The 12,021-nt window shown below is 45.8% G+C and overlaps 1 non-coding gene across 1 annotated transcript; it reads left to right on the top strand.

Moving 5' to 3' along the window:
• The first annotated feature begins 739 nt into the window (after positions 1–739).
• Positions 740–811, top strand: trnae-cuc (transfer RNA glutamic acid (anticodon CUC)). Its single transcript has one exon. It is a non-coding gene; the product is annotated as a tRNA-Glu (tRNA).
• Positions 812–12,021: the final 11,210 nt, after the last annotated feature.

Below are 12,021 nucleotides of genomic sequence, written 5' to 3' on the forward strand. Positions count from 1 at the left end.
TTTCCAATGTCGTGTCTCAGAAGAAACAGTGAATGAGTAGATGGTATTGTTCGAAATTGTAAATTTTTTAGGACTGCAGGCTTATTGTTTCATTGGCATTGCAAAGTTTACTGGCAACAGAGGGAGGTGCGGGCTGTATTCACTGGAAACAAAGTTTTAAAATGACACAAACACCAGGGTATAGTCCAACAGGTTTAGTTGGAAGCACTCGGTTTTGGAGCGCTGTTCCTTCATCAGGTTGCTGTTGAGTAGGATGGTAAGACACAGAATAAATATCAAGAGATTATAGTGTAAGTAATCTAAAAAAAAATTGAGGTAAGGTAGGGGGAGGGGAAATGAGGAAACTGATGAAGTCCACATTGATGGCCTGGGGTTGAATTTACCCCAAGCGGAAGATGAGACGTTCATCCTCCAGGCATCGGGTGGGGAGGGAGCGGCGCTGGAGGAGGCCCAGGAACTTCATGTGCTCGGCAGAGTGGGAGGGGATTTGAAATGTTGGGCCATAGGGCGATGGGGTTGATTGGTGCTGGTGTCCTGAAGATGTTCCCTCAAGCGCTGTGACCTGACTCTGCGAGGAGTCTCCAGTCTCCCCAATGTCGAGGGACTGCATCAGGTGCAATGGATACAAGAAATGACATTGTTGGATACACAGGTGAAAGCCTTCGACCGACCATGGCGTGGATTCGATTTCCGGGCAGGGAAGTAATTTTCAGTAGAGCTATCAGGTGGTGCTTGTATCTCCCTGGTGGTCTAGTGGTTAGGATTCGGCGCTCTCACCGCCGCGGCCCGGGTTCGATTCCCGGTCAGGGAATCTGTTTTCAGGGGGTTTGTAGGCTCCCCGTTCTTCTTAAATGCTCTGTACAGTTATTTATTGATCTTCGTAGTTCCTGGGTGCTGCAGTGTGCCGTGGCTCGTTGAAATAGTGTCCTGATTCAGATATGTTTGTATGTGTAGGGGTGATTGCTTCTGTAGTTAAGTTCTTGGTTCACGTGCATTGTTTTCCTGTAGACGCTGTTTTGAATTTACCATTGACTGTTCGCTCCACTGTGACATCTAGAAATGGCACTTTGTTGTTGTTCTCCTCTTTTGTGAATTTTATGCCAGTAAGGAGATTGTTGATGGTGTTGTAGGTTTCCTCTAATTTGTTTCATTTTTTGATGACAAAAGTGTCATCGCTGTAGCGGACCCAAAGTTTGGGTTGGATCGTTGAAAGGGCTGTCTGTTCGAGTCTCTGCATTATTGCTTCTGCTAGGAATCCTGATGCTGGAGGTTTCGTGCGTATTTCGTTGATTTGTTTGTAGGGCTTGTTATTGAATATGAAGTGGATGGTAAGGCACAGTTCCACAAGCTTGACAGTGCTATCTTTGCTGATGAAGTTGATGCTGTGTTTGTGTCTTTGGTTCTTCGAGTAGTGTCTTCAGTTTTCTTTGGCCACGTTAATGTTAATGGATGTGAACAGGACTGTTATGTCAAAGGACAACATTAATCCATCCTCTTCAATCTCAGTGTTTTTGGTGTTCAGGAATTCTTGGATGGAGTAAATGGAGTGGAGTGAATCTTCGACTCGGCGTTTTAGCCTTCAGTGGAGGCCTTTGATTAGTCTGTATATTGGTGTTCCAAGTAGTGAGACTATGGTCTAAGGGGGGCTCCTGGTTTGACGGGGAGGAGAACAACAACAAAGTGCCATTCCTTGATGTCACAGTAGAGCGAACAGTCAATGGGGAACTTCAAACTGGCATCTACAGAAAAACAACAGACCCAAACCAAATACTTAACTGCAGAAGCAATCATCCCAACACCCACAAACGAAGCTGCATCAGGAGATTATTTCAACGAGCCACTTCACACTGCAGCACAGAGAAACTACGAAGAGCACAAGAGAATTACATATATAGTGTATTTAAGGAGAACGGGTACCCAATAAACCCCCTCTCTGCCGATTTCTCATTGATATTTCAAGGTGACTCTCAAAAATTCGGTTTGACCCTCCATTCTTTCCTGTTTGTTTTTTGTGGGTTTTGAAAGATTTCGCAATCCTCTGACTGAGTATTGGAGTTGGAAGGTTGTGTTGTGGTTGTACAGGACACTTTTTAGACCACTTTTGAAATATTGTGTACAATTCTAGTCTCCCTCCTATCAGACGGAATTTGTGAAATTTGAAAGGGTTCCGAAGCACCAATGGGTCCACAGAGGGGAAGAGGCCGTTCTGCTGCCCTGAGTGTGGGAAGGCCTTCAGTGATTCCTCTGCCCTGCTGACGCACCAGTTGGTCCACACCACGGAAGGCTGTTCTCCGGCCCCAAGTGCGAGATGGCCTTCAGCAGTTCTTCCCACCTGCTGAGACACCAGTGGGTCCATATTGAGGAGAAGCCGTTCTTCTGCCCCGATTGCAGGAAGAGCTTTGCTCTTTCCTCCGACCTGCTGGCCCATTGGTGGGTCCACATGGGGGAGAGGTCGTTCAGTTGCCTAAGTGCAGGAAGGCTTTCATCAATTCCTCAGCCCTGCTGATGCCCCAGTCCGTCCAAACCGGGAAGATGCCATTCTCCTGCCCGAGTGTGGGAAGGGCTTTACCCGCTCCTCCACACTGCTGAAGTACCAGCTGGTCCACACGGGTGGATGGGGGGTGGAGAGGGGAGGCCTTTCTGCTGCCCTGAGTGCGGGAAGTCCTTCAGCAATTCCTCCGCCCTGCTGAAGCACCAGTGTGTCCACACGGGGGAGAGGCCCTTCAGCTGGCCCCAGTGTGGGAAGAGGTTCATGTTTTCCTGCAACTTGCGGAAGCACCAGCGGGGGCACCAGCGCACCCAGCAATCAGATCCCACCAGTAACGCTGCCTTTAGTCACCCCCCAGGACTGAACCTCCTGCCAGTGGGTGCAGTGGGAGAGTAGGTGGGCTGTTTTTGTTTTCTGCTGGACTGCAATTGCCTGTCCCACCCCCTACAACTACAACCCCATGGTGGCTCAGGGTTAGCACTGCTGCCTCATGGCACCAGGAACCCAGGAATACTTCCACCCTTGGGGGTCTGTGTGCAATTTATGGAGGGTAGGAAAATGGATCTGAGTGGGTTACTCTTCAGAGAATCTGTGCAGATGTGTTGGGCTGAAGGACCTGTTTCCACACTGTAGGAGTTCAACCAACATATGAGCTTTGCTTTCATTGGAAACTGCTGCTCATTGAGCCAGGGACTGCACATTGCCAAATGAAATGATCCAGAGAAACGTAAGACCGCAAGAGCATTGGAGCAGAAGTTAGGCCATTCGGCCCATCGAGTCTACTCAGCAATACGTTAGTGACAAAAGTAGTGCAGATGGGATTATCTACAGTGTGGAAACAGGCCATTTGTCCCAACAAGTCCACATCGACCCTCCGAAGAGTAACCCATCCAGACCCATTTCCCTCTGACTAATGTACCTAACCGTATGGGCAATTAAGCATGGCCAATCCACATGACCTGAACATCTTTGGACGATGGAAGAAAACAGGACCACCTAGAGAAAACCCACGCAGACACTGGGAGAATATGAAAACTCCTCACAGACAGCCACCCAAGGCTGGAATCAAACCTGGGTCCCCAACACGGTGGGCCTGCAGTGGTAAACACTGAGCCACTACATATTGCAACCCGAAGTAGGCAAGCAGGAGGTTGGGAGAATGCAGCAAGCCAGGCAGCACCAGGATGTGGAGTAGTCAGCAGTTTGGGAATTAACCCTTCTTCATGATTGAAACGTTGACTTCTCTGTGAGAAACGATTTACAGGAATGTTGCTGGGGGTTGGAGGATTTGAGCGACAGGGAGAGGCTGAATAGGCTGGGACTGTTTTCACTGGACCATCAGAGGCAGAGGAGTGACCTAATAGAGGTTATAAAATCATGAGGGGCATGGACAGGGTAATGGACAAGGTATTTTCCCTGGGATGGGGGAGTCCAGAACTAGAGGGCATAGGTTTAGGGTGAGAGGCGAAATATATTAAAGGGACAACATCTTCATGCAGAGGGTGGTACTTATATGAAATGAGCTGCCACTGGATTTGTGTCAGGTGTTGTCAAATGGGACTAGATTAATTTAGGATATCAGGTCAGCATGGACAAGTTGGACGAAAGGGTCTGTTTCCATGCTGTATGTGACTCTGACTACTAGTCCTGATCTAAGTTTAAAATAGAGTCCAAGTAACTTTGAATACTTCAATCTTGTTGAGCTCACCTCCTGAAAAGTTTCACATGAATCCCTCTGAGCGATACTATTTAAACATGCTGAGTTGGACAATGTATCCCATCAAGTTCAACACAAACCCAGAGTTGAAGAAGTCAGAAGTCAGAACACCAAGGGGACCAAAACTGATCATAATATTCCAGGTGCAGCCTCATCAACGTCCTGTATAACGACAACATAACTATATCTATACTCAATTCCCGAACTGATGAAGGTTAGTGTGCCTAAACCTTTCTTCACTGCCTTGTGTATCGATGTAATCAGAGATATAGGACCTACTTTAAACTGAACCACAATCCTGCTTCTGGGAGTACAGTGACTAATAGGGAAGGCAAAAGGGAGATTGACCTTTAAATGGAGTATTAAAGTAGGGAAGTTATAGTGGAGGTTTTGATTGAAAGGGCAGTGAAGATTCAACCAGTTGACAGTGGATCTGAATCACATGTAGATCAGACCAGGTTCGGACAGCAGGAAACCAGATAAGTTTTTACAACAAACCACAACGAGATCATCATTTGACTCTTAATTCCGGATTTATGTTGATTTCAGATTCCATCATCTGCCATGGCAGGTTTTGAACACAAGTCCCTAGAACATTACCTGGGTGAATAGTCTGGTGACAATAAAGTCAGCCATCGCCTCCCCTGAACACATTGGCTTATTGTGTTCAGAGGTAACAAAGGAGCAAGAGGTTTTAGCAGCTGCTAAGTTGTTGATATTACACAAGGGAACATCAGCACTCTCAGTAATGGCACATACTGAAGTCAGTGTCCTGTATCAGAGGTAAGGGCTCGGGAACCATAAGAAATAGGAACAGGAATATGCCATTCAGCCCCTTGAGCCTGCTTCTCCATTCAGTAGGATTCTGGGTGATCTGGCATTCCCCACATTCACTTTCCTGCCCTTTTCCTGCAACTGTTCATCCCCCGACTCTTCACAAATCTATCGATCCTAGTTTTAATGTGACATGAAGGCTGTCAACAGAGTTACTGGGGTGGGGGTGGGGGGGGGACGGGGGCTCAGGTCGAACTTGGGGACTAAAACAATGGCTTCACACTTCACAATATTTAACTAAGAGAATGTTTATGGTTATCCAATGCTGGAAATTGGGCAGGCATTCAGATAAAATTATTGGTAAATTATGAATGACAGAGGAGTCGGGAGAGAAGTGGTGTTCAGGCACATTTGGTTATCATCAGTATAGATGCCAACACCAGCAGCTACGGTAAAACAAATAAGAACGGAAGACGCTAAAATCATACCCTCCCAGAGGATAGAGTGATGCTGGAGAGGGTCAGTACTGTCATTAACCCTGATCAAGGCTGTCCGCAGGTCGATGAGGGAATGTTCATCCCTGTTACCATTACAAGGGATGTCAAATATGACATTTATATGAACTGTTTCAGGGGTAGAAACCAGACTCGAGGGCCTTAAACACAGAATTCTGGAAAAGATGGGAATGGCTAATTCAACAATGTTACATCCAAACCTACACTTCTATTCGTGCGATAATAATAGAAGTGTTTTGGTTTTTATTTCGAAGATTCTCAGCAACACTGAGTAAGAAGCAACAAAATTAACACAAGAAGTACTGCAATTGCTACAATGTGCCTGCTCCCAATAGGGGGCCATCGGTGTGAAATTAACTGTCTACAAGGGGCAATATTGGAAAGGAATTACCCAGTTCATAGCTCTAAGAGGGGAGACACAGACTGCTTGATCCAAACATATAATGGGCGGGAGTAGGCCACTGGGCACTTCGAGCCTGCTGCAACATTCAATAAGATCATGGCTGATCTGAATTCAACCTCAACTCTACATTCCAACACATCCCCGACAATCTTTCATCCACTTGGTTATCAAGAACCTATCTACCTCTGCCTTAAAGATTTTGAATCCACTGCCTTTTGAAGAAGACACACAACCCTCAGAAAGAAAAGAAATCATCCTCAGTTTTGTCTTTGACATTTAAAATATGACCCTGTACTTTCAGATATTAAGATAGGGACACAAGCTGCATTCAAGTAATACCTGCGGTACAGTTAACTATCTCAAAGTGCTTCACATGAACATTATGAGAATTCCTTTAAAAATCACAAGACCGGAGCACAGATGAGACAGGTGACCAAATACTTGGTCAAAGGGACAAGTTTAGGGCAATCTTTTAAACAGGTTCAATTTCCCAAACATCAGAAGACAAAGACGTGAACAACAAACACAAAATAGCAAAGAATGGGAAACAACAGTGTAGTCATAATGTCACAGGATGAGTAATCTAGGGAACATGAGTTCAAATCCCACCACAGCAAGAGGTAAGATGTGAATAATTCAAATCATAAATGGGGAACACAAAGTAAGTCTCAGTATGGTATCGATGGCACTGACGTCAATTGTCCTAAAAACTCAGCCAGTCTGGCAACACTGGTGGAGAGAGAGAGAAAGAAACAAAGACAATATCCTGGCTTGAGTCCAGAACAGTTGTGAAGAAGGGTCACAGCACTTGAAATGCTAACTCTGCTTCTCTCTCCACATGTGCTGCCAGTCCTATTCAGTTTCTCCAGCATTTGATGCATTTTTGTGTTTCAGATCTCTATCATCTGCAGTTCTTCATTGCACTGACTTAAGGAAGCTCAAATCCCATAAAAGGGTCGAGCAGAAGGGCTGGAATTACTCAGCAAGTCTGGCACCAGTTATGGAGATAAAAACAGTTCGTACTTCGGGTCATTGAATGATCTTACATCAGGGACAAACTTTTGGGGAAGCTGCAAGAGTAAAAGGGACTGGTGTAACTTCAACATCTGGGAGAACTCTCTCAGCCTTGGAGGTCAGGCTGACTCACCATTCTGGTCCTGTTCATTACCTGTTAAATTCTCCATTTGTTGTTCTTGTTATATTTCTATATGGTTGACACATTCCTATGTTTTAATATGAAATTATAAACAGACAAGAATTTTCCATGTAAGTAATCATACATTAGAGGGTTTGGAACGTGAATGTAAACTTTTAAACAGAAAGTATTTATTCATGCATGGGGTGTGGGCATCGCTGGCAATGCCAGCATTTATACCCATCCTTAACCACCCTGTGGTTGGTTGGAAAAGTGCATGAAGGTGTCTGAGATTGTCTTGATCAGCACAGCAATCTCAAAGATGGGCGTGCTCAGGTACAAGTACCCTCCACTCCCACAGCCAAGTCTGCACTCACTTCAATTATAGATGCCATCTAAACCTCCCAGGACAAGGACAGCATGGGATGACAATCAGAATAAAGCTTCCTCTACTCTTCAATTGCAAGTGAAGCTACCTCAACACTGTCCCCAACAAGCACTGCCAAGACAGAGACTGCATTGGGTTAGCTACAGAGTAAAACTTCCTCTACACTTCCCCATTCATAGTCCCAGGGGAAGGACAGCAAAGGGTTAAATAAACAGTCGAGCTTCTTCCAATCTGACTGACACTTAGTCCGTACTATACCAATCCTCAAGGAAAATTCAGAACTGAGACTATTATCTGGTGCTGAATTCACACATCCTCATGGGAATGACAATAACAGAAAATCATGTCGTGACACACAGATAAAACACACACAATGTACAACAAAACTAGACTGTTATTGGGATCAAAGACATTTAAATGACAGGAGACATAGTCCCTGCAGTGATCCAAATGCGAGCTGAACAAATTTCACACTTGAACAATATTCTCTGGGAATGCAATGTCCACCTCACTGCTGTCTATTCAGTTCCTCTGCTCTCGTTCAGGGCTGAGTTGCGGCTGACCACATTGTGGCGTGGGGGTCAAGAGGTTGGACAGTTAAGGTCAACTTGGATTGAGGGCATCCTTTGTCATGCCAGTGAGGTCGAGGGTCGCTCATTTACTCAACTTATAATCGGGGACAAGGGGATGTCAGGCTGGGCTTGTATCAGTTTGAGTTTAGAAGAAACAGATGATCCGATGGAGCTGTATAACATCTGGAGAGGAGTTAATGTAAATGTAATGTCAACTCAATTCTAGCCAGAGACTAGTCTCTCATTTAAGATAGGAAAGTTTTGTTTTTCTCACAAGTGTTCTCGAGTCTTTGAAATTCACTTCTTTCGAGAGCAGCATGTGGTGGTGGGTAACGAACTGGGTCTGGGTGGGACGGTCAGTCAATGTTGACTCGATGGGCTGAATGGCCTACTTGCACGCAATTGGCCTATATCAATCAATAGTATGCACTTGCTTTATGGTTACCAACATCAAATTACATGAGTGGTTTTGGTTATTTCATCTCTTATTATCGTATTCAACCAACTGCAGCATCTTGAAACTTGCTTAATTACAATATCCAATATCTGCTGAGTACTTTTTCTGTTTGTCACCACCAATTTCTTGAACTCTGACGTGTGACCTCTTCATTGCTGTCAAAGTTCCTGATTTATCCCGACATTGTCATGGTTTTACTTTGTCGAATGTCTTCCTGGCTTTTGCAGTTACGACCCTATATTCTGCCCTTGTCAACATTTTCCCTTACAATTCTCTACTAAGGATTTCATGAAAAACCTCAGAGTGTGGTGAGACTGTGGAACTCACTACCATAGTGAATAGTTGGGGTGGAAGACACTACAACTAAGGGTAAGTAACCCAATACAAATGAATGTCACTGTCACCAGATTCACAACACATTGAAATTTAAACATGCAATGTCCCTCAATTTCTCAACTGTCCCGAACCAGACTTGATGAAGAACAGATCTTGCATATCAACATTATAATTTAAACAACAACCAAATTATAAATACGGCAAATTTTCTAGGGCAAAGTTAAAGGCGATAATCTAATTAATAGCAATGATTTAAACCCTTTGATCAAGCCCCCCACCATCTCAGAGACAGAGACTTAAGCGGCAAATTAAGAAAGAACTTTTTTTTTAACTTACCAATTCAAGCAAGCAGTTTCCAACAATGGATTGCCAAGCCTTTGTGCAATCTTTGGACTATGACTGTTTCACAGACACGTAACTATAAATCGAATTTAAAAGTCACTGCTGAATGTGAATACACACCCCTGTATTCAGCCATTTCTTACAGGCTGGGACTCATTCCCAGAAAGAGCCAACAATTCTTTAACTGGAACGCTCCTGGTCTCAACGAGCAGCAGTGCCCAATGGAAGCAAAGTTGCAGGGGTGGGGGAGCACGACGCCAGAAAACAAAAACAAACCGACCGACTCTCCCACTATAGGCACTGTCAGAATGTGCAGGGGTTCAGTCCTCTCAGTGACCCACAGCAGCTTCACCAGCAGAATCAGATTGTTGGGAGCACTGGTGTGTCCGCTGGTGCTTCTGCAAGGTGCAGAATGATGAGAACCTCCGCTTCCACTCGGGGCAGGTGAACGGCCTCTCCCCGGTATGGCCCCACCTGTGCCTCAGCAGGTGGGAGGAATTGCTGAAGGCCTTCCCGCACTCTGGGCAGGGGAAGGGCCTCTCCCCCGTATGGACCCGAAGGTGGGATGCCTGGGTGAAGCCCTTCCCACACTTGAGGCAGGAGAATGGGCTCTCCCCGGTGTGGACCCGCTGGTGCCTCAGCAGGGCAGAGGTATCGTTGAAAGAGTTCCCGTACTTGGAGCAGCTGAAGGGTTTCTCTAATATGTGGACCCCGAGGTGGATCAGTCGGACGGAGGAATAGCTGAAGGCCTTCCCGCATTCGGGGCAGGAGAATGGCCTCTCGCCTGTGTGGACCACCTGGTGCCTCTGCAGTACAGAGGAATTGCTGAAGGTCTTCCCGCACTCAGAGCAGGAGAACAGTCTCACCCCGGTGTGACTGCGCCCATGAGTCTCCAGGTCAGATGGGAAACGGAAGGCTTTCCCACAGTCACCACATTTTCATGGTTTCTCCACGGGACGGGATTCCTTGGGTTTCTCCATGACCGAAGCTTCAGCTGCACACAAACGCGTGTACAGCACCTCCCTGCCGTGAATTCCTCTTCCCAGTCTGTATAACTTTTACTGCCTCCACAATCAGAGTGCTGCAACAGTCGGGTCTCTCTTCCAGTCTCACTGATGCTGAAAACGTACTGAAAGAGGAACCAAAAAGCTTGGTTCCTTCTCACAGAATCATAGTCGAAAATTGTTATATTCCCGATGGATTCAGTGACTGCCAGACATTGACGTGAAATTGAGGGCTGCAAATGCTGGAGAGTCAGAGTCAAAGCACAACAGATCAGGCAGCATCTGAGGAGCAGCAGAGTCAATGTTTCAGGCAAAGCTCTTCATCTATTGATATTGAAACGTCCGTCTTCAGATCTTCAAATAATCTGTATGGAAGAAAACAGGACCACCCAGAGAAAACTCACTCAGACATTGGGGGAAAGTGCAAATTCCTCACAGACAGCCACCCAAGGCTGGAATCAAATCTGGGTCCCCGGCACTGTGAGGCTGCAGTGATAATCACTGAGCCACTACATATTGCAACCCGAAGTTGGCAAGCCGGGGGTTGGGAGAATACAGCAAGCCAGGCAGCACCAGGATGTGGAGTAGTCAGCGTTTTGGGTATTAACGCTCCTTCAGGACTGAAAGAGTGACTTATCTATGAGAAAAGATTTACATGAATGTTGCTGGGGGTTGGAGGGTTTGAGCTGCAGGGAGTGGCTGAATAGCGTGCGGTTGTTTTCACTAGAGCATCGGAGGCAGAGAAGTGAGCTAATAGCGGTTATAAAATCATGAGGGGCATGGACAGTATAATAGACAATGTCCTTTCCTTGGGTAGGGGAGTCCAGAACTAGAGGGCATAAGTTTAGGGTAAGAGGCGAAATATATTAAAGGGACAACTTCTTCATGCAGAGGGTGGCATATGTATGAAATGAGCTGCCAGAGTATATGGGTCAGGTGCTGTCAAATGGGACTAGATTAATTTAGGATATCAGGTCAGCATGGACAAGTTGGACCGAAGGGTCTGTTTCCATGCTGTACGTGTCTCTGACTACTGGTCCTGAGGTAAGTTTAAAATAGAGTCCAAGTAACTTTGAATAGTTCAATCTTGTTGAGCTCACCTCCTCAAAAGTTTCAGATGAATCCCTCTCAGCGATACTGTTTAAACATGCTGAGTTGGACAAAGTATCCCATCAAGTTCAACACAAACCCAGAGTTGAAGAAGTCAGAAGTCAGAACACCAAGGGGACCAAAACTGATCACAATATTCCAGGTGCGGCCTCATCAACGTCCTGTATAACTACAACATAACTTGCCAACATCTATAGTCAGTTCCCTAACTGATGAAGGCCAGTGTGCTGAAACCTTTCTTCACTGCCTTGTGTACCAATGTAATCAGAGATATAGGACCTACTTTAAACTGATCCACGATCCAGCTGCTGGGAGCACAGAAGTAGAGAATTGCTGCGTGAGTGTGCTGGGTAGATAACCCAGAGATCGATGGGTAAAAACCATGTGATTCTATTGCTCAATGTCTCTGTAAGCTGCTTTCATATACAAAGGTTCTCTGTTCTGCATCTTGCCTTTGCATCTGCTTCCCAAAGCTTCTTCAGTGGAGGCGTGGCCGCTGGAGCCCAGGAGTTCAACAACCCCCCGGCACTGGAGGAAGGTCCAAGCTCCAAGAAGGAGGGGTAAGGCTGGAATCTGGATTTGCTCAATGCTTGTATTTTTAACTCATTTAAATGGTACCTAATGTGTGGGTCTATGGTTTACATTAAAACCGAAAAATCATATCAGAGTGTTTACATTTAGCAGTGGTAGTTGGCAAAATGCACACTCTGGGGGAGCACTTTCTATGATGCTGCATTTCTCGCCTTCTGCCCTTCCCCCATTTCTTATCTCCCATCTTGA

This window comes from Chiloscyllium punctatum, chromosome 36, assembly GCF_047496795.1.
Source record: "Chiloscyllium punctatum isolate Juve2018m chromosome 36, sChiPun1.3, whole genome shotgun sequence".
NCBI classification, from domain to species: Eukaryota; Metazoa; Chordata; class Chondrichthyes; order Orectolobiformes; family Hemiscylliidae; genus Chiloscyllium; species Chiloscyllium punctatum.